Source organism: Hemicordylus capensis, chromosome 1 (genome assembly GCF_027244095.1).
Source record: "Hemicordylus capensis ecotype Gifberg chromosome 1, rHemCap1.1.pri, whole genome shotgun sequence".
Classification (NCBI taxonomy): Eukaryota; Metazoa; Chordata; class Lepidosauria; order Squamata; family Cordylidae; genus Hemicordylus; species Hemicordylus capensis.
The window spans coordinates 355,899,446-355,921,131 of record NC_069657.1 but is presented as its reverse complement, the minus strand read 5'-3'; the positions used below and the strand labels follow the sequence as shown (position 1 = coordinate 355,921,131).

The 21,686-nt window shown below is 41.6% G+C and overlaps 1 protein-coding gene across 6 annotated transcripts in view; it reads left to right on the top strand.

Moving 5' to 3' along the window:
* The window catches only part of HIVEP2 (HIVEP zinc finger 2), a 224,204-nt gene that overhangs the window by 141,055 nt on the left and 61,463 nt on the right, over positions 1 to 21,686 (top strand). For 4 of the 6 annotated variants that reach the window (XM_053290145.1, XM_053290166.1, XM_053290155.1 and 1 more), the window contains 2 exons: positions 7,084 to 7,138; positions 14,433 to 14,531. The exons of 1 other annotated variant lie outside the window; for it this stretch is intronic. The gene's annotated coding sequence lies outside the window, so the exon portion shown is untranslated. The remainder of the gene's footprint in view (positions 1 to 7,083; positions 7,139 to 14,432; positions 14,532 to 21,686) is intronic. One more of the 6 variants, XM_053290177.1, reaches the window with a different exon arrangement.

The window sequence follows — 21,686 nt, the reverse complement described above, 5'->3', positions numbered from 1 at the left end:
ACAAGTAAATATTTTTTTGTCAGGCTGGCGAACAGAGCCAACATTTCTTGACTCCTGGTTCTGGGAGGAGCCAGAATCTCCTCCCAGAAGGAAGGACGGCAACTCTCACTTCCTGCCTAGCTGGAAAAGAGAAGTCACAAACTAAAAGCTCTGTAAACCTTTTTACTTTAAATAAAATATAATGTTTGTTTGAACGACAGAGAGTCTGTCTGCTGTTTGAAGCAAGGCAAATGACTTGAAACATGAGGCAGAACCTTCTGTGAACAGAAATACCTCTCTTCTTGGGCAAGCCATCTTTGAGCCAGCCCACTGATTTTATTTTAGAGGGGAAACGTTTTTGTAGAAAATTGTGTAGAATCTTTTTAAATCTCAAGTCACTTTTGACTATAGCATATCATGTAAGTAATTATCTACATCTGCAATTTGAAAATTTTCATTTCAGGAATACATGCACATTGTAGGATAAAAATGGAAGCTGAAAAATTGCCCAAAGCAGTGGCCAGTTCAGTGATTATTTCATTTTAGGTGTGACATTATGGAGAATAGTTTTCAATAACACTACAGGAAGCTATTTGTTTGCATGTTTTTGTGTTCAAGTTTATGTGTTTCTTTATCTTTCGACTTCCTCGGAGGATGCTTCAGCAAGTTGCACAGATGTATAAAATTTAAATGAGCAGAGATGTGCCAGGCTGCTCAAGGATCTTGTACTTAAGCAATTTTTTTTAATGCTCAGGAGTTAAGTGCAGGAGCAAATTCTATGACTTCGTACTGTTATGTGGAATGCAGTCGTTTGTGAAATGCTAGGTCCTAATCCAGAGGTTCCAGATGTATTACTTTTCCTAACAATTCCATTTTATCAGCCACACTAATGAGCTGGCTAACAGATTTTTCTTTTCCCAACCCAGCTGAGTTTAAAAAGTTAGGTGCAAGCATGGTGCAAGCAAGGTACAGTATATTACATACTGTATCTTAGAGCCATCAGGGTGCATTTCTCATCTGTTGAGAAAATCCCAGTCAAAAGTGAAACTGCATATGAGTGCTGTTCAATGGGCTGTGTACTAAGTCTGTATTATGTCCAGTGTTCCCTCTAACAGGAACTCCCAGATGTTCTTGACTACAACTCCCAACATCCTCAGCCCAAGCCCACTGCAGCTAGGGATTCTGGGAGCTGTAGTTAACGCCTGGGATTCCCTTTTACAGGGAACACTGATTGTATTGTGGATTTTTTTAGGCTAAATTCTAAAGACATAAGATGACTCTTAAAAGATAGATTTTACTCTTAAAAGACAGATTTGAATACACTGCTCAGAGATATTTTGCAAAAGTTTTTTTCAGTCATTTCCTAGCTACATAAGACATCCTAGAAATAAAGCATAAGCCACGATTCTGAGTAATTTCCAGGTCTTCTATGTTGACTGATTTCTGTCGTTCTAAGGATCTGTCTTCCTGGCTGGTGCTCTGTTGCCCTGTTTGTCTCCCAGCTTCTCAGGGCAGGTTAGCATGTGTTTCTAACTGGGAAAGCCTGTCCCTTGCTCTGAGGTGGGTTCAGACTCCAGAGATGGCCTTTCCTGTGGAATACCTTTTGTCATTCTGTGATTGTTACAAACCTATAAGGCACCTCGTGCTTGACAGAGTTTCCTGTTGACAATTGCAAAGGCCTCCATTACTTTGGTTCCACCTCCGCCCCACCCCCCCTGCTTAGTACAGCACTTTTGTAACTTGGCCTGTCAATGAAAGGCAAGCTGGAAAATTTGATGATGGCAAGTAGTTAGAGCGCTTTTAGTTTTGCAAGATGCTTAACAGTCTTGATTTGATGTTCACCCTTGCAACAACACTGGTAGGTAGCTTATTATTATTCCTGTCCTGCAGATGGAAAATTGAGCTTGGGATATGGTAACTCAACTCTCCTTAAACTGAAGTCAACCTCTTTATGAACGTTCATAAAGTCAACGTTCTTATATGTTACTAGATGTTTGTGTTCTTGTTGTCTTTATAAAATCTTTACCACTTTGGAGAGAAACATGGGATTGTTTTAGTCTTTGTGCAATGATGAGTAAAAATGGCTTTTGCTTGTTCAGCCACAGAATGAGTGGGTTGAACTGCTTGCATGCATAAATAAGGCAGTGGGTTTCAGCCGATGGGTATGACCCCCTTGGGTTCCAAGATACCTGGAGAGAGGGCATGAAGTTCCATAGGGGGAAAGGATTCTGCAGCGGGTAGAACAAGAGACCCTTTCCTCTCAGCACTAGAGTTGTACTGTTGCGGCCACCAAATTTTCCATGCTAACCATGAAAGCTGAAGAAGTAGGGCACATGTGGGAAGCTTCTGACCATAGTAGCTGTTTCTTTTTATGCCTCTGGCCTAGACTGGTTGATATGAGGTACCTTTTTGTAATTCTGAGGTACCTTGTTATAATTCTCCTCTAATGCCAGTCTTGGATTAATAACTCAGGCCACAGATCTTGATACACATGGGAGGGGTCTGGTCACGTGGGTATGTGGGGAAAAGAATCGTGCATTTGCTTGCCACAAAGATCACTGCACAGCAGATGGCGGTGGGTGGGTTTGGAAGGCAGTATAAATTTAAAAGGAGATCAGAGTTTTAAAAGGCTGATAAACACACTGAGAGATAGGGAAATGAAAAAGAGAGGTCAGATCACCAGTAATTATACAATAATGTGGATTAGCCACTCTTCTAAATGAAGACTCCTCCAATCATGACTGTTAGCTCTTGTCTGGTATTCCTCTCCAACACCAATAGTCCTGCGCCAGAAATAGCTGCCAGAAAAACCTGTCCGCATATGATAGGTACAAGGGGCAGGGCTTCTCTGCCAGACCACATAGGGGAGCTGGTCTTGTGGTAGCATGCATGAATGGTCACCTTTTGCTAAGCAGGGTCCCTCCTGGTTTTCATTTGTATGGAAGGCTACATGTGAGAACTGTAAGATATTTCCCCTTGAGGGTGGGGCTGCTCTGAGAAGAGCATCTGTATGCTTGCATGAAGGTTTCAAGCTCCCTCTCTTACATCTCCAAGACAGGGCTGGGAGAGACTCCTGCCTGTAACCTTGGAGAAGCTGCTGCCAGTCTGTGTAGACAATACTGAGCTAGATGGACCAGTGGTCTGACTCAGTATAATGCAGCTTCCTGTGTTCCTAAGTGCAGCCCCTTTATCTGCTCCATCTTCCTCTTTGCAGCAGCTCCTAGCCACAGAAAAGGCTTGGAAAGAATGGCAGTTAATCCACCTCTCAGTCCAGGAGGTCCTCCTGCTGTGTTACATTCTCCCTCACACTCTCCCTGTAATATAGATGTATACATACCTGTGACATCACCATTTTGTAAGCTTTCCTGGTTCACATATGCTGATGTAGCTTGGCTGTTATTAGTTTGTTGGCTAGTGATCTTGCCTGAGATCAGATTAAGAACATACGAACAGCCCGGATGGATCATGCCCAAGCACTGGTGGAGCCGGACCACCGGCAGCCTGTGTGCGGCCATGGTGGTGGCCCCGCTGACCCCGCGTCTGACGTCAGACGCTGGGGCTAGCCACACCCCTGCGTCTGACGTCAGACGCGGGGGCATGGTCTGGCCGAATGGAGCCTTGAGGCTCTGTTTGGCCGGAGAGAGTTGCCCTTTAACTGCTGAAGGGGCCATGTGGCCCCTTTCGCAGTTAAACGAAGGCTGGTGCTGTCTTCGCAGCGCAGCCAGGAAAGCTGCGCTGCAGGGAAGAGCCACTCCTGGGGTGGCCTCTTCCTGCAGGGAAGAGCCACTCCTGGGCTGTGCTGCGAAGGCAGCGCCAGGCTCTCTGTGCTGCGAAGGCTCTTCCCTGCGCTGCAGGGAAGAGCCACTCCTGGGGTGGCCTCTTCCTGCAGGGAAGAGCCACTCCTGGGCTGTGCTGCGAAGGCAGCGCCAGCCTTTTAATCCCTCCATTTTAACTCCCTTCAGGAGCTACTTAGGTTGGCGCTGCGTTCGCAGCGCTCAGCCAGGAGCGGCTCTTCCCAAGTGGCCCCCTCTTGGGAGCTAAACTAGCCTCCCTATGTCTGACATCAGACGCTGGGGGCATGTCAGGGCCGCTCTCGTGGCCCCTGATTGGTCAGCAGCCCGGGTTCTTTGAACCTGTTGGCCCAGTGGTGGCTCTGCCCCTGCGCCCAAGGGCCTATGTAGTCCACCATCCTGTTTCCCACATGGCCCACCAGATGCCTCTGGGAAGCCCACAGGCGAGAGCTGAGGGCATGTCCTCTCTCCTACTGTTACTCTCCTGTACTGGTATTGGGAGGCATCATGCCTCTGTGGCGGGAGCTGGCCTATAGCCCTCAGACTAGTAGCCATTGATTAGTTGGTGACATCGAGGTTAGTTGTAGACATCCAGACAAACATGAAGTTGTGCAAGTTGTGAAGTTTCCATAGCTGGACAAAGTTATAGTTCTCCATGATATTGAGCTGTGTCTAGTGGAAGATCGTCTCCAGGACACATTCAAGGTTGGTGACCTGTTGCACAATGTGATAAGCAACATGTTGGCCTCTTCCACTAGCATAAGAGCTACCCTAGGATTGATGCTCCTTTCTTTGAGTAACATAACTCTACTATGTTCTTATTCTAGCTTGACAGCTTAGTACAGCACTAGTCTGGATGTAGGGCATTGCATAATTATATACCTCACCTGATGTTAGATATTATTTATTGATTTGCCTCTGGTTTTTTATTAATGTTAGTTTTATATATGTTAATTTACAGTGCCCTGCAGGGGATTTTTGTTTGTTGAAGCAATTTGGGCAGTTACATGTAGTATTAATCAACATTTTGGGATACCAGCTTGAGGCTTTGCCTTTCCTCGTGTGTGTGTGTGTGTGTGTGTGTGTGTGTGTGTGTGTGTGTTTGCTCTCTGGTATGCTGTTCCTTTCTTTATACATGTGGCTATAGAAGCAGCCATTTTGCTGTCTGTATGCATCAAGTCTGGTTAGCTACAGCATGCATCCCAGCTGGTAGTGTCTAAATGGCTATTTGCACTGAAGTTTGTGGTTAGGAGGATGTGCACTTTCTAATTTAGCTTCTGGCTAGAATAAAAGAACTAACTTTATTTGCAGCAGCATAAAAGTGGTGCTCTGGACATACATGAGATGGTTTGTTTATAGGGGTGAAGAAGATTTACATCTGATACATTTCAAAGAAACCTGTCAAAAGCTTGCTTTCATTCAATATTTTATTCCAGTGTAATATATTAATAAAGATTATAGATGAATGCACACACATCTCTACTGAACTGGGCTCTGTGCTCTAGTAAGAAACTCACATTTTGATCCCAGAGAGAGCCGCAGAAGCAAGCGGTGAACAGGACTGAGTGGTAGGTTCCAAACCTTGGCACAAATACTCTTGTGATGCCCTTTCATATGATTGAGCCAATGTTGACAAGCATCCATTGACTTGTGTTCAGGGCAGGGAGGACCTGCTGGATTTTTGTAGTGCTTGAAAAGTGGTGATTAGGATGAGCACCCCCTCATGTGGTTAAAGAACATCCTGACAATGTGCTGTCCTCTAATGACTTCAGAGCAGACATATTCTTGGCACATTCCCCCCCCCCAACCACCACCGCCCCCGCCGAACACATGAGCTGCATGCCTGACCAACCAAGCCCTCATTCCACCACTGATGCTGCTTCCTGGTGCTTTCCCTTTATCCATCTGGTAGCAACTGACTACTACTTGCCCTGTAGTAGCCCTTTGGGTACAGCGATCCTTCCTTCTTTCTTTCTTTTATTATTTCTCTATGTAAACCGCTTTGGAAACTTTTGTTGAAAAGTGGTATATAAACAGTAGTTGTTGTTGTTGCATTGCTGAAGCTACTGTGGATTGAAATGCCCAGGATGCCAAATGTAATCTAACTGAGCAAAGAGGCACCTTTTTAAAGTGGTGATTCTCTTATATTTAGCAGGGGGAGAATAACTGGCCCTATCCAACCCCAGCACAGCATCCCTCCAGTGGCTGTTTATGGTGTCGACCTTATGTTTCTTTTTAGACTGTGAGCCCCTTGGGCACAGGGGACCATCGTATTTACATATTGTTTGTTTTTCTATGTAAACCACTTTGAGAACTTGGGTTGAAGAGCGGTATATAAATATCCGTGGTCATAGTCATAATCCATGTCCCATTAATTTAAGTAGACTCTGATTGCTGGCCAGGAAAGACACATGATAACTGTTTGTTAAATCTACTTCTGTTGGAGATACAAAATGGATAAGATGATGCATTGGGTTAAATAACTAGAGGAGGCATTTAGTTAGAGACGTAAGTTTTGGGCGGTATAAAAATGTGTTAAATAAATAAATAAATGCAATTTTTTGAGTCATACTGGATTTTTGTGATGCGGGGGGTGGGGGAGATAACTGATTCTCATTTTCTATAGACTCTAAGTTACTTTCAACTGGAAATGCTGTTCTCCGGCAGTTGAAGTACGGTTGAAAGTGTCCAGATAGTAAGATGTGTCAAGCAATTTTGTAAACACAGCTTAACAAGAAATGGTATCTGAACTGTTGCAATGAATATTTCTATTGAAAAGATGTAATCAGAGGTGCGTGTATCTTCGTTGTTTCGTCTACACCTGAATTCCTGGATTACAGCTTTGCTGGTTGTGAATAGATGAAGGAAGCTGCATACAAAAGAGTTGTCTTTGTGCAGGTCATTGATGCAGGGTTACCACTGAAAATGCCTCATGCCTGCCTGGTAACATATAGGAATATTTAACCATTCCATTCTATTGCCATGTGTATAGGTTTTCAACCCACATCCTTGGCTGCCATTGACTGGGGGAAGGAGATCTGTAAGAAAACCAATGTAGAAGAGAAAAATTCTACGTGTTATGGGGAGAGTGTGCAAGAATGTGACATAGTGGTGTCATTTTTGTAGTCATCCCTATGTCATTTGTACCATGTAGTTCTGCTGTTGGGAACGGAATATTTACTACCAGTTGTGTGTCAACTGAAGACTATGCATCACACAGAGAGAGTATGATTGAGAATTTCTCTGCATGTCACCTTTACTATGCCCTGGTCATATTTTACTTCTGGTTTGTTCTTTCTCTATCTGTGTGTAGGTGGGGAAATGATTCATTCAAAAGTAATGGAGTGACAAGCAAGCACAACTTAAAGGTAATTCAATGGAAAGAATGTTTAAATCTTTACTCAGCCACAATCATGGAACAGCAGTAAACCAGCAAGGAGGAGGTTGTCACAATCTAGACAACACAGGATGGAAGCACAGACAGATTTTAATATGGGAATGTCTGAACGTTGGAGATGTTGAAAGCTCCCCATGAGAGCTGGTTACGTTGTCACTAATGGTTTACATATGATCTCTAGTTGACTGTCCTGTTGCATTATTGTCCTTGTTTCACTGGCATACTAATTCCTTTATCCTAAGTTCTGTTACATCAATGAGAGTTTAACTACTGGTCTTATTTATTTTTTAGTACTCGATAAAAATACCTTTTCCTTTTATTTGGTTGCTGCAGAGCCAGAAGTTGTTTACTTTTTTAATGATTCAAGTAATAAAAACAAATATAACTTTTACATTTAGTGCTACAACTAGTAGTTAATCTGACCATAAAATGTTGTTTGAGGGTCTAATATTAGATACTGTAACATGCTGATGTAGAATGTAAGATCTATATACTAATAACAACCCTGATTACCCCAAAGAGAACTAACAACAACCAAGGTGGTGTCAGGGTTTGGCCAAGTTGGGCATTGGCTGGGAATCAAGAGCATTAGAAGGTCCATGAGCCAGCCTGGAGGTCCTGACCAGTGCTTGACTCATTGACAGCTTGGGAAGCAGCAGCAATCCAGAGTATTTCATTTCGGCCATGCTAGTTGCTGCCATTTTTAAAAAAAACAGTGCATTGCTTTAATCCTGTTTCTGCATGACTGAGGCCACAGCAAAGCACTGCATTGCTGTCATCCTGCCACTCAGGTAAGCCACTTCTAAAACCTTCTGGGGGCTTACTTAAGTGGTGGGCCACAAGCATTTGCAGGAGCCAGAACAGCTGGTGTGAAGCACTTCAGATCTCTGCCGCTCGGCCATTGTCGGGGCAGGGGCCTAGTACACCATTGATGTACTAGCACAGCACAGGCCTTTGCCCCTGTGGCCCCCTGCAGCCTGTCACCAGCTACTGACTACAATCTCTTTAAAGTAAGTAGCATTGCCCAAAATATTACTGACACAACATCATGCCAGTTTGGTATACAAACATTGTATATTAAATGAAAAGTGGCACTCTGTATGCTGCTTGTTTAGTTCATATGGCTCTGAATCGCACAGTTATTTTAAGGCTAAGAGAGACTGGAATTTACTTTAGCCTTATTGTGTAAAATGAGCCATATCTAGCGGGGACTCTTGTTCTTCTTTTCCTTCCTAGTTCTTTTCACTCCAGGTGGGCCTGCAGAGCAGAGGATTCCTTCTTGGACTGCTTCCACCCATGTTCATATATAACGTACTCCCCCCACCATGAACCCTCTTGAAACTCTCAGCTGTCATAATTGTGCAGTGTCACCACTGTGTTTTTATGCTGCTGTGGGAATGGCAGCATTGCCCTGTCTGGGGCCTTCTGAGTATGGTTTCCCTTGGGACTATCAGCACAGAGCACAGTCTAAAGAATCTTAAAATGTGTGGGGACAGAAACTTACAATTAAGCACTTGTCTCATTGGTTTCGATATTATTCAAACACATTTTCTGTTGATTTGCATATATAGTCTTAGGTATCAGTGAACAACTTGCTCCTCACTGAAAGCTATGTAACGAATTTATTATAATTTGAGGGTTGGGTTTACACGAGCATGTGCGGGTGCGCACACACACACACACACACACCATATTGTGTAGTACTGGCAAGAGAGCACATAGTTTGCATGTATAATGTTTTGTGTTCAGTTTTTGGTGTATCCAATGGGTTGGTTCAGATAAACACGGACCCCTACTCACAATAATATTGGGGCCGCTATCAGAACACACCCAACCCAATATAACTGGCAGACATGCCGATGCACTCTCTACACATCCTCTAATCATATGTGAGGGGTGTTCATTCGAATTGCTTCTCTATATGACCCCTGTTTAAACATGTTTTGTAGCGCATGTGGAGGGATGATTTGAATGAACACCACTCATACATGATTAGAGTATGTGTTGAGAGTACGTTGGGCACATTTTTGCTGTGGCACTGACATTATCATGGCTAGTGGTCCATGTTAATCTGGACTGGCGCATTATAAGGATCCTCGTGTCTTATTCCTTTTGGCATATAAACTATTTTGTGCATTTTTCTGTTTAAAAACAAATAATATAAATATAATATATTGGAATAGTATAATATTAATAAATATAGGATCAGTATTTGCAGAGGAGTCTGGATGCTTAAGCCTTTAGCCTGCCTGCCTATTTTTCTCTGAAAATGCTACATGGGATGATTTTAAACTGGTTGCCCCCACCCCCCAGATGGGTTCCAAAACTGGATATAAGCAGACAATAGTGCATTTATACAGGAGAACTGACGTGTGAAAGTATTCAGTACCACTCTTTCATGTGTTGTTTCTTGCCTCCAAATGCCCACGCCCTCTAGTATCCATGTTGTTTTTATGAAAGTGGGTTTGGCATGGCAACACACACTTGCTGAGGTAACATGTATTTCTGTTCATAGTCTTTACTACAGCTTGGTGGAATTAATTTATATATTAGAAAATTTTGCTGCCGCATAGATTGCATGATTATTTATAACACAATGTTTATAGAAAAACAAGAGGAAGCTTCTTAAGGGAAACGAGTAAACTCTGAGGCATATAAAAATACCTTATAAATATGAGAATGAGGTTGAATATCCCCAATGTTGTCATAGGCTTTTTGAAAAGTGAGATATATTTGATACCAACTCCAATTTAACATACAAATATAAATGTACCTGGGACTATTGGCTGACAACCAAACTAAGTTACTCCTGAGTAGTCTTAATAAAATTAAGTAATCCTTTAGACTACTCCCTGAATATTGAATAAGTCAGTCTGGGTGTCAGCCAGTGTTTATAATTTAAGCGTATAACTATGAATGGAAGATAATGATCCCTAGTGTTAACTCTTATGGAGTGACTCAGACCATTAGTATCATATCTTCAACTTAAAACCTCCTGGAAATCTGTATAAAAATGAAAGTTAAGTATTTCATTTATCAAAACTGAAAGATAAGTATTGTATCAACATAACATAGCTATAATACTATGTTTATAGAAAAACAGGAGGAAGCTTAAGGGGAACAAGTATTAATTCTGAGGCATATAAAAACACTTCATTAATATGAGAATGAGAATGAGGAGAGAATGAAGTTGAAAGTACCCAATGTTGTATTGGGCATACAATACAAGAATCTATCATTTGTTTGTTTATTATTTCTCTATGTAAACTGCTTTGGAAACGTTAGTTGAAAAGTCGTATATAAATATTTGTGGTGGTGGTCAGGGTGTTCATCACGTTGGGGTCATTTAGACCCAAATACCTTAGGTGGACAGTGGTTCATTTCTCCCTGTTTGTGTTCTGACTCTTACCAGATGGGATCTCCCTGGGCTGTCATATACTGTACAGTCATTCCAAGTCAGTATTGTGTTAATGCCAGTGCTTGCCAATCCTGTGGCAACAAAAGGTTAAAAAAGAGTCTATCCCCTGTCTGCACCAGCCCTTCATGATGCACACGTGCTTTAAATAGCATCTGTGCTCCAGTTATGTGCTGGAGTTGTTCCTTTGCCTCTGTACAAAACAAAGTCCGTAGAAAATTACATAATGAAGTGATAAAATGCAAGGGTTTGAAGCCAGAACATATGTTTTCTTACATGCCCAAATGCCTGTAAAGACCACTGTTTACATGACTGGTTAGTAACGCATTTGTCTGCTTATTTTCAATGCAGATATCAAACAAGGGGGAGGGGAGAGAAAAGGATGCGTAAATCTCCAGTTACAAATCACTTCCAGGCCTCTTCCATCCTTTAGATTTTCACTGTGTTCCTATAAAACCACACATGCATTCTGTATGATTGTGGAAATCCTCTTTCGAAATCATTTCTGCCTACATATTTCTCTGCATTTAACTCTATGGAGGAAATATGGCAAAAGATCCAGTAAGACTTTTATTGTCTCTGTGGGAAGTAATGGTACTTCTGCTGTTGATCGTAAAAGGCATCAGGAAAAGAAATGAAAGGAATGAATTAAGTGCATGCCCTGGACAAATATAAACTATTATATTCTGGGCAATACTCTTCTGTGACCCGTGGCTCTCAAAATTTGTGCTAAAACTACTTCAGATTCTATGTACAGAAAGCCCTATATTTGTGATTCAAGTAAATTCTACAAATAGGCAAGTTTGCATAAATATTAATAGTTTAAACTTGGCCACATGGTAGCTCATTCATGTGAAGCACGTAGAAAACTGCACCACTAGAAACGTATATTTAAATAGTCATGTAATATGTACTAGCTTAACCTGCACAGAGCATCTGCATGCTAGTACTTGATTGCTCCCCTCACCCCTTGCCACAACCCCCCTCAGCTCAAGAGATCTCTCCACCCTCACCTGAGCCGCACTCCTGCTCCAGGCAGCTGCTTCCATTCCGCTCACCTCTCTTGGTCACTCCTCCATCCCTTTAATCCACCCCCCTCACCCCTCTTGGTCACACCTTCAGTGTTGCTATTGGCCAAGCTGTAGCCCCCTATCCCCAGAGACCTCCCCACCCTCAACTGAGCCCCACTCCTGTTCCTCCCAACAGGACCACCAGCAGCAGTTCCCCTCAGGCCACTGACAGACCTGGGCCTGTCCCTTACCTGCCTCCCTCCCTCTGCAATTGGCCTCGGTAGCCCTAAACAGCAGCAGTGGTTGACTGGGCACTTCCTTGCTGCCAATAGGCACCACCATGGCTGCTTGTTCCCCTCAGGCTGCTGACAGGCTCGGGCCCATCTCTCGCCATTCCTTCTTTTTCTCTTCCCCTCGCTTCTTTCTCTCTATTTCTCTCTCCTTCACGTGCTCTTCCCCTCTGTCTTTCTCCCCCATCCCTTCCTGAGTTAACAGATCTTGTTCATCTTGTTTCCTCATCTAATTCACACAATGGCAGCCTGCTTCTCCTGAAGGGACTCTTTCCTCCCTCACGACTCCTCTCTTCGTAGACCCCTGCCCACTATCCTTCCTATCTATCTATCTATCTATCTATCTATCTATCTATCTATCTATCTATCTATCTATCTATCTGTCTGTCTGTCTGTCTGTCTGTTTATTCCTCTCCTCTACAATCAAGAACATCTTCTGAGAGAGAGAGAGAGAGAGAGAGATGGTAGCCAGCTGACATAAACAGGTTAGCTTGAAAAGCACTCCCTGGTGGGCTCTGCACCCAGGTCTCTGTTGCCAACCCTTGATGTGTGGGAGCAGAACTGGGGACTGCAGAGAGTAGAGAAGCCGCATGGTTTGTCCCCTGAAAACCATGGTCCCCAAGCCTTTTTAAACTTTGAGTTTCTGGTAGAAATGGCTGGCATATTTCCAAATTCTGTTCTGTCTGTTTACATTATTGGGAATACCTGAAATTATTATGCTGAATGAGTCACAATTATATACATGTGCTAGGAATCCCAAGATATAATTGTAACATACATTTGCTCTTTTTCTGAGGTCACTTTCAATTTGTTATGCATAGTGAATTCTGAAATCTGTCCCTGTGTCACCAAGATAATAACCATGGCATTAGTTTTGCCATTTCCCACAAGATGAATCAAGAGCAAGCACTTGTTTGTGGCTTCCTTCCTTCCTTCTCTCACTTTTGAACTGTATCCTCTGGTTATATAAAGAAATAATGAAGTGACTGAAGATGTTGAGGCTATATGAGTAAGCTTAATAAGGACTAGAAGCTTCATCTCTTTAAAATACATCAAGGGCTGCTTAAGCCTATAAATCTTGAGACGCCGATGGTCCACTACAAAAAATGTAGTGGACCACTTTGAAAGCCAATTTGAAGACCCTTTCTTTCTTTCTGCCCACCTTCAGGATCACCACCTTTTCAAATTATTGAATTGACTTCCTTTTAGAAAACAATTAAGATGTAAATGAACAACGACTTCCACTCCCCCCTCCCATATTTGTCTCCTAGGACAGATTGGAATTCAGGATACGTTTTTCAAAATTCAGGTGTCGCCTATTTTATTGCTGCAAGGCCTGACAAGAAATTCCTGTTCTCTGAAGACTGAATCTCTTGGAAATGTGTTCCTTCAGAGTGAGAAGCTATTCCATTAGCAATGAGGGATATCTAATTGGGAGTATTGTATGCATACTGCAAACAACTATCAGACTCCTGACAAGATCCTGGCATATCCTGGGCAGAATTTGTTCAAATTCTATAAAGCACCACAAATGTAAATTTGCAACATGTTGCAGTACCTCCTTGGAAGTCAGTGACTGCAAAGCAATAATGTAAATGTTTCAAGAAGAAGCCATTTTAAGAAAAAATAACTGTGAGATAAGCATACAAAATGAGGCAACTTAGATTTTCATCAGAACATGTGTCAGCTGGCAACAACCCAATAGTATTTTGAAAATTGTTATTAAAACCATTTTCTTATCATTGTAGAACTATGTAATAGCCCAAGCCTGGGGAACAGATTTATATTGTGGTTTGAAATACACATATCCACACTGCCACTGTTGAATGCTTTGGGGAAATGTCACATTTTTATATGTATTATTTATCTAGTTTTGTCAACTCCTATCCCTAGAGCTCTGGGCATTGTATTCCTACTACTGCTATTCATACAATTTTACTTTTTAAAAAGGGTTAGAGGAAACAGGATAGAAAATCTTCCTTGAAATATTCCACAAGCAACCCCAAAATAGCCAGTGGCCTTGGGCAGCCACCCACAGAGCAGCTGTTATGCAGCTATTGCTGAGGAGGGGCCCTGAACTCTGAGCAGCTGCTGGTCCTCTGACTGGTAGCTGAGACAAGGCTGTTTTTTAATTGTTGATGGAAGGAAGCAGAAACTCTTAACAGGTGCTTGTGAATGGGTATCCTTAATGTCCTGCTTGGTCCCCTATCTTCAGCTCTGTACTACTTTTGCATATGTATTTAACTTAGAGCCTTTTCATCCATGATGTTTTTGTGCTTTGGTTCAGAACTCATCAGTTTTGAAAGGCAAACGTATGTAAAAATTGTCCCCTTCTTCTTTAAGGTACACATGACAAAGAAAGGATAAGTCTTTCCCCTACTCATTTATATTTTAAAGGGGAAATTTCTCCTATGGGTGTATTTTGTACTAGTGTGCAACATGTAACCTAAGAAGTGAAATCTGCTAAATAAATTTTTTGAGCCTTCTGTTTATAGGAGAACAGTGCTCAACTTGCTGAAACCTTTTCTTAAATTTTGTTTCCTAAAATAGGTGCAGAAGATTCTAAAGAGCCATTTTAAACTGGATTAATGAACCAAATAGTCTTGCCCAGGACCATTATTCACTTGTATCTCTGACATCAACAGAGGGGTAAGAAACTAACACTGGCCATATATTATTTCCAACATTTACAAAGCTATGTTGAGAGGCCCTTGTTTTTACATGGTGATGCTCCATGTGCAAGTTTTGTTGATACATTCATTCATATACAAACATGACACTTGATGCTTTTTGCAGTCATTGTTACTGTTGCTAAACATACTCAAAAATACTTTCCCCTCACCATATCTTTACCACTCTTCCTAAGTTTCTAGTTTCTCCAATAATGTGAAAAACTATTTTTAACAAACAGATGAAAAATATAAACATTAATTGTGGAGGGGTCATATTTGTGTGCTAAAATTCATTGAACTTGAAAAAGGTACAGATAATTTGGTTTATGGATGAGGTTGTTAATTCTTAAAATTACTTTCATGTATTCAATGTCATTTAAAATACAAGTATTACCTTGTATTTGAAAGGTGTAAAAGCTGATGAGAATATAAAGTTTCTGCACGTCTTGCCACTTACATTGTATAGTTCCTGACATTGCTCAAAGGGAAAACTACATAAGATAGTGGCAGACTGTGTTTGTGTGTGCACGTGCGCATGTGTATACACACACACACACACACACACACACACACACACACACACATATTCGGGTTAGGGTGATGGTGACAGAAAAGTAACTTTTTATCTACAGGCTTTTTCCTCTTCCCCAGCTGTACAGCAATACTAGAAGCTAATCTAGCTGGAAGAAAAGACCTTTGGAGGAGATGCTGTGAAGAAATAAGTGGTGGGCTCAGAGTTAACTCCCCTTACTATGTGCCCATATTTGCCTTAATCAGACACTTCCTACTCCCTTTCATATGATATTGGAGTAGATCCAGGTTTGAATGATTGGATTTGCTGCCATCTTGTGTTGTTTGAGCTTGTGGGTAACCTCTGATATCATTCCAGAAGCTGGGTGCCAGAACCAAGGGGCATCCAGCATTCTCTTTTCAACAGTGTCCAGCCAGATGCCTCTGGGGAGCTGTTGAGAAGAGAATGCTGGATGCCCCTTGGTTCTGGCCAAAAGATCTCCTGTTCATAATTTACAGTGGGAGGAAACTTTGGCATCTCTTCTGAGTGTTCAGGCATATGTGCACCTACCTACATAGCGTCTTATCCTGTGCCCATTTGTTTACAGGATACTATAGTAAGGGCAATATTAATCTCTAATCAGCTGAAAGCTACCTGCTGATTAAGGAAATTTAGTTCATTGCTTTTTTGGCCTTTAATCTAGTAATAAGGAGATATGAGATAATTTCCATGTTAAGAAACAAAAGCTACCGCTCCCTGATAGACAGCTGACTCTCTTATTATTTTATTTTCCAATCTCCCTTGCAGTTTCACACCAGAACCTCAATGGTCTCAGAAAGAACGTGTTCCCTTAACTTTCAGCCTTGTGAAAGTTAAACCTTAAAGCCAATTAAACCCATTAAGCTTGCAGCTCTTATTCAAATAAATAGGAGTTTTGCTGTTGTCTTGTGTTGGTTGTGGACTGTTCCCAGAGTGGTGGTTGTTTTAAGTGGATACAAATTCATTTAGTAGCATTGGATCTACTGTAGAGAAGTATTATGAGTTTTTACACATTCAGAAATCACAAGCAGTGTGCGCAGTAAATCACGATTGTGCTGCAGCACTTATCAGTTACAGAACTTGTCTTCTGCTACACTGGGCTTATGTATAATAGTTAATGGGCTAAAGCATTGTTCTAATTCCTATGAGCTTGTATTTTCTGTTACCTGTACTTGGGGCAAATTGACAAGAGACATCTTCTAGTCTTGAAAGCACCACTTCTGAAAATGCAGTATGCTGGTATTGCTCTGGAGCTGGCTCAGGTGTCCTTCAGTAGAATCAAAAATTAACCTTTTGGCAGCACATCACAACAGCAGCAGAGCCAAGTCAAGAAGGATGCTCCAGTAAACATCCCTTAGCTATAAGGGAGCAGAGCTGTTTGTTGCAACAGCAATTGTCTGCTCAGAACTTACTGTGTTTATACGCAGGTGGATCTACTAGCTAGGTTCTCATGGCCAAATCTGCTCCAATTCTAAATTTATATAACTGGATTTCCCTTTAAAGGAGGGTAAAGGTAAAGTGTGCAGTCAAGTCGATTTCAGCTCCTGGCATCCACAGAGCCCTGTGGTTTTCTTTGGTAGAATACAGGAGGGGTTTGCCATTGCCTCCTCCCATGCAGTATGAGATGATGTCTTTCAGCATCTTCCTATATCACTGCTGCCTGATATAGTAGCAGCAGGGATTCGAACCGGCAACCTTCTGCTTGTTAGTCAAGCATTTCCCTGCTGCTCCACAGGTGACTTTAAAGGAGGGCACCTGAGAAGTATTCTAAACACCATAACTACTTCTTTCAGCAGCACCAGTCTTGGTAGCATTGTTCTATAGGCTCTGGAAGAGATCCTAATAAAGTCCCACCAGTCCCTTGGTCCTGAAGTATTAGAATCCCCCCAAATACTTGGCTATTCTTGGGGAATGTTGCTTCTTTGTGGTGGAGAATGGTTTTTCCTGAGTGCTGATGGAATCCATCCCAGAAGTGAGAAGAGGTGTCTTAAGATGGACTCATCTTGATATTCTAATAAGATCTGATTCTTTTGGTCCAGAAGTGCAAATGAGAGTCGGTATTATCTGAAGAATTTTTGGAAGATTTCATACATCCATGTTTCACACATTTGGAAGACTTTATCCAACTCTTCATTTTGGAAGGATTTTGTTCACAGTGAACTATCACAAATGAGGTATTAAAAATGGAAGAGCAGCATTAGGGAATCTAGTCAATGCAGACTTTTTAATTAGATTTACATGTGCAGGAAATGCAACAACAATAATAATAATTGGCTGATGGGAGCCAATTAAAAAAAGCAACTTTACTGGGAACAGCCTATATTTTGTGATGATATCTATAATAACCAACAGTATTGATGATAAAATTCAGCCATCCCAGGTCCTTGGGAAGGACTCGATGTCTGGATAAAACAAAGCAGTCAATAACACCTGTCTGACTGTGTAAACAAGAAATAATAATAATCATCAAGAGTCACTAATGGGAACAGCTTTAAAATTTGAAGTGGATTGATTGATTAATTGATTGATTGATTTTGTGCCATCAAGTCGGTGTCAACTCTTAGCGAGTCAAAGTATATTAAGTAGATCTAAAATATATGAGAAATTCCCCTCCTCTCATGTTGTCATGTGCCTCTGGATTTCCCAAACACATTAAACATCTGTTAGATTGATTTTAACACTGTTGTGGTTAGGGCAAGTCTAGTTTTGAATTCATACACATTTGTATCTCGCTCCACTTCAACAGCTGAAAAGGAGCAAAGGAGTTCACTTATCTCTAGTGCAATGTTCCCTCATGGAGGAGAATCTATAAAAATGTCATACAGTTTCCAGAGTTCGAGGTCTTGCCTTACAAGACCTCAGAGAATAAGCCCCCTGCAGACCACAGGCTGAAGCAACAACACTGGAGGATTTTCCTTTTCCTCAGCAGAAATATCTGTTTGGCAAAGTTCTCTGTAAATCGTGAAAGCTTGCCCTCTCTTCCCACTTAAAGATAGTTTAATATAATGTTACACCCCACCCCACCCCACCCTAACTAATTCTCAGAGCCTTGTAAAATAGTTTTTGTAGGGCTTTGAGTGGGGGAAGAGGCAGGTCTGAGCATGCTGAGGGGAAAGAATGGAGTGCCTGGAGAGGAAACAAGATAACATCCTATCCAGGCATAACATCCTGTCCTGTGCTTCTGTGGCAATTGTCTGGAAAAGATAACAGCAGCAGTATCTCTGCTGTTCTCTCAACACTGAGAGTGCTCAGCATTGCAAGAGAATGCATGTCCATGCAGCAGTATCACCGAGTGAGACTTTATACTAAAAAAATGTAAACAAAAAAGACAGGGCTTTTTTTAATTGTGAGTTTGAGGAATGAAATCCAGCACTGGTAATTTGTAAATCACCAAAACCGCATAGGGAGAGGGGGTTTAGCAGAAACTTAAATGGTTGGCCAATGGAATTAATGGTAACCTGCACAATTCAGACAAGGGGTGAGTAGGGGAGGCATGCTCATTATTGCAATGCATCATATTAAAGGGTTTCATTTTCCCCTTAACATGGGATTGTTAAGTAGGTCTTTCAACTTTCATTAGCTTTTGAGTTTATGATCCTTCTGTGAATTGAGGCTTGTACTTCTGTAGCTTTGCATCTTTGTAAAACTGTTGATGATAATCAGTGAGCCAATAATGGCTATTTTGGTTATCCACCCCACCCTCCCCCGCCGCTGAATGTAAGGGGCATCCGTGTGGTTAGATTTTAGGATACACATTCTTGATTCCTCTAATTTAGATTATGCTACTGGACTATGCACAGCTATTCCCTAGAAAGCAAAAAGGGTCTACAGAGTTGCAAAACAAGTTTTCAATGAAAAAAATGCTTGTTCTTGACCTTAGTATCTGATTTCAGTGCTGGATGTACCAGAGAACCAGATTTTTTTTCTCCAGTAGGAGTAGCATTTGTAGCTAAACTTGCTGTTGTTTCAAGCTCATAAACAGATGCCCCATGAATGGGGTAGTGTAACAGTGGGGTAATGGTTGATTATTTTCCCTCCTATAAAAACAAATACTAGTTGTCATGTCTACCAAGAAGTTTGTCAGTTCATATAACTTGCAGAATCAAATAGTAAAGCTGTTTTTTTCTGGCTTCACCTTCAGATAAATGCTTGTCCCTGATTATTTTGCATGTGCAGAGATTTTTTTTATACGAGGAACCTTTAAAACATGTAGTTCATCAACCTGCAGTTCACCAAGAAGAGAGAAATTGCACCACTTTATTTTTATGAATGTAAAACTGCCCCTAAATTGTGAATGTAGACAAGTATGTGACACCTGTTCAGGAGTCCTTGGTCATTCCTTGGTCATTCAGAACTGTAATGGAAACTTGCTCAACCACTAAGTCATAGATGCTCTTGTCTATCAATCTGCTAGAAGATTGGTCTTTGTCCTTGGTCTCTTGACTGTTCTCTGATTGAGTAGCCTTGCTGGATCCTTTCAGATCTCCCATGCATCTTGCCTACAATTCCAAACATGATTTGAGAGCTTTGGAATCATAAGAACATTTTAAAAGCCCTCTGGATGAGGCCCATCCAGTCCAGCATGCTGTTTCACACAGTGACCCACCAGATGCCTCTGGGAAACCCATGACCTGAGGGCATGCCCTCTCTCCTACTGCTACTCCCCTGCAACTGGTATTTAGAGGCATTGCCTCTTAGGCTGGAGGCAGCTTATAGCCCTCAGACTAGTAGCCAGTGATAGACCTGTCCTCCATGAAATTACCTCAACCCCTCTTAAGCCATCCAGGCTGCTGGCTGTCACCACATCTTGTGGCAGAGAATTCCATAGGTTGATTATACATTGTGTGAAAATGTACTTCCTTTTGTCGGTCCTAGATTTCCCAGCAATCAGTTTCATGGGATTACCTCTGGTTCTAGTGTTATATAGTTGTCTACAGTCCTTCCTCCTTTCTGTAAAACAGAGCAAAGGGATATACGAAACCTAATCTTAATCATACCTTTCAACATACATCTAAACACACTGTTCTCTGGGCTACTGATGGAATCGCACTTCCATACATTGGTGTAGGGAGACTTGTGCTGTCATAATCTGTGCTGCATCCAGTTTGTGCCTTTATTCAATCCTGAATATTCAGAGCTTTCGTGGTGGCATTTTTTCACATTTCACCTAAGCACACTGAATTGCAGGTGATAAAAAGTGTGTTACACAGTTTTAACCTGCTTTTAATAATTTCCATACGACCATAGTTAGCAGTGTTTGCCTTATAGCAGGGAGCGGCAACTACAGCATGTGTGCTAATCCATTTTTCTACATATAGAATTAGACAGTGATACAAATATCTAAACAAACTGCATGGAAAATGAAATGTCAGTGTATGTGTTTGTTGCATATATTTTAGCTTTCAGGGGGAAGAAGCAACACGAGTGCTGGCAGTACATTAATATTCTATGTATTCATCTGGAGACAGACCTTGAAATCCTCTTGGCATTATGACCTCTGGTTTTCAAGCTAAAATGCAGACAGACAATGATAGTCTGAAGGATAATTCTATTATGACATTGAACCCTTAGAATACTGCATTGGTGCTGTGTCCTCTCTTCCTACAATAGAAAACACTGTAGGGTAGATAAATTGCCTGGCACCCTGCTCCAACCCCATTTACTTGGAAATCTGTCCTGTTGATGTCAGTGGAACTTATTTCCATGTAAGTCGGTTTATCATTCCCTATTTGCAATATAAGGGGTGGCACACACCTCATTCCTTAAACACACTTTTCTGCAAGTAAATCCCAATGGCACTAAAGTTAAAGTGTGCTGTCAAGTCGATTTCGACTCCTGGCGCCCACAGAGCCCTGTGGTTTTCTTTGGTAAAGTACACGAGGGGTTTATCATTGCCGCCTCCTGCGTAGTCTGAGATGATGCCTTTCAGCATCTTCCTATATTGCTGCTGCCTGATATAGGTCTTTCCCATAGTCTGGGAAACATACCGGCGGGGATTCGAACTGGCAACCTTCTGCTTATTAGTCAAGCATTTCCCCTCTGTGTCACTTAAGGTGGCTCCTAGATGTCCTTAAAATGATAAGCTTGCAGTGCAGTTCTATGCTTATTTACCCAAAGTATATTATGAAAAGACAATGGATTGCAGCCATAATATGTAAATAATGTTTAGCCATATCAATAGATTAATCATATATTAGTGGCATATTCTTTCATGGATTAACTTGTGGTGGTTTTAGTGGACAAGTGTTGGAATAATGGGATTTTTTGCTTTCCATGGTTGTCTTATGCAGTGTGATTAAAAGTAGGTATCCTGTGATGAGAGAGACCCTAACCTTGTACTGTGCTATGCACAACTGTTTGGAAAGGGACTGGATGCCAGTATGGCTATTTATGCAAGGCATTATGAACATCTGTCTTCTAAAAATAACTGGACAGACAGATGGACTTCTGTCTACTGAAATCACTAACATAGTTACCATTAATTATCTCTGCTGCCGGAAACATAGGCAAAATTTTCCAATACAATGCCAGGCAGCTGAAGGCCTTGTATATGTGTTCACCTATTCAATTGACCATGCGGTA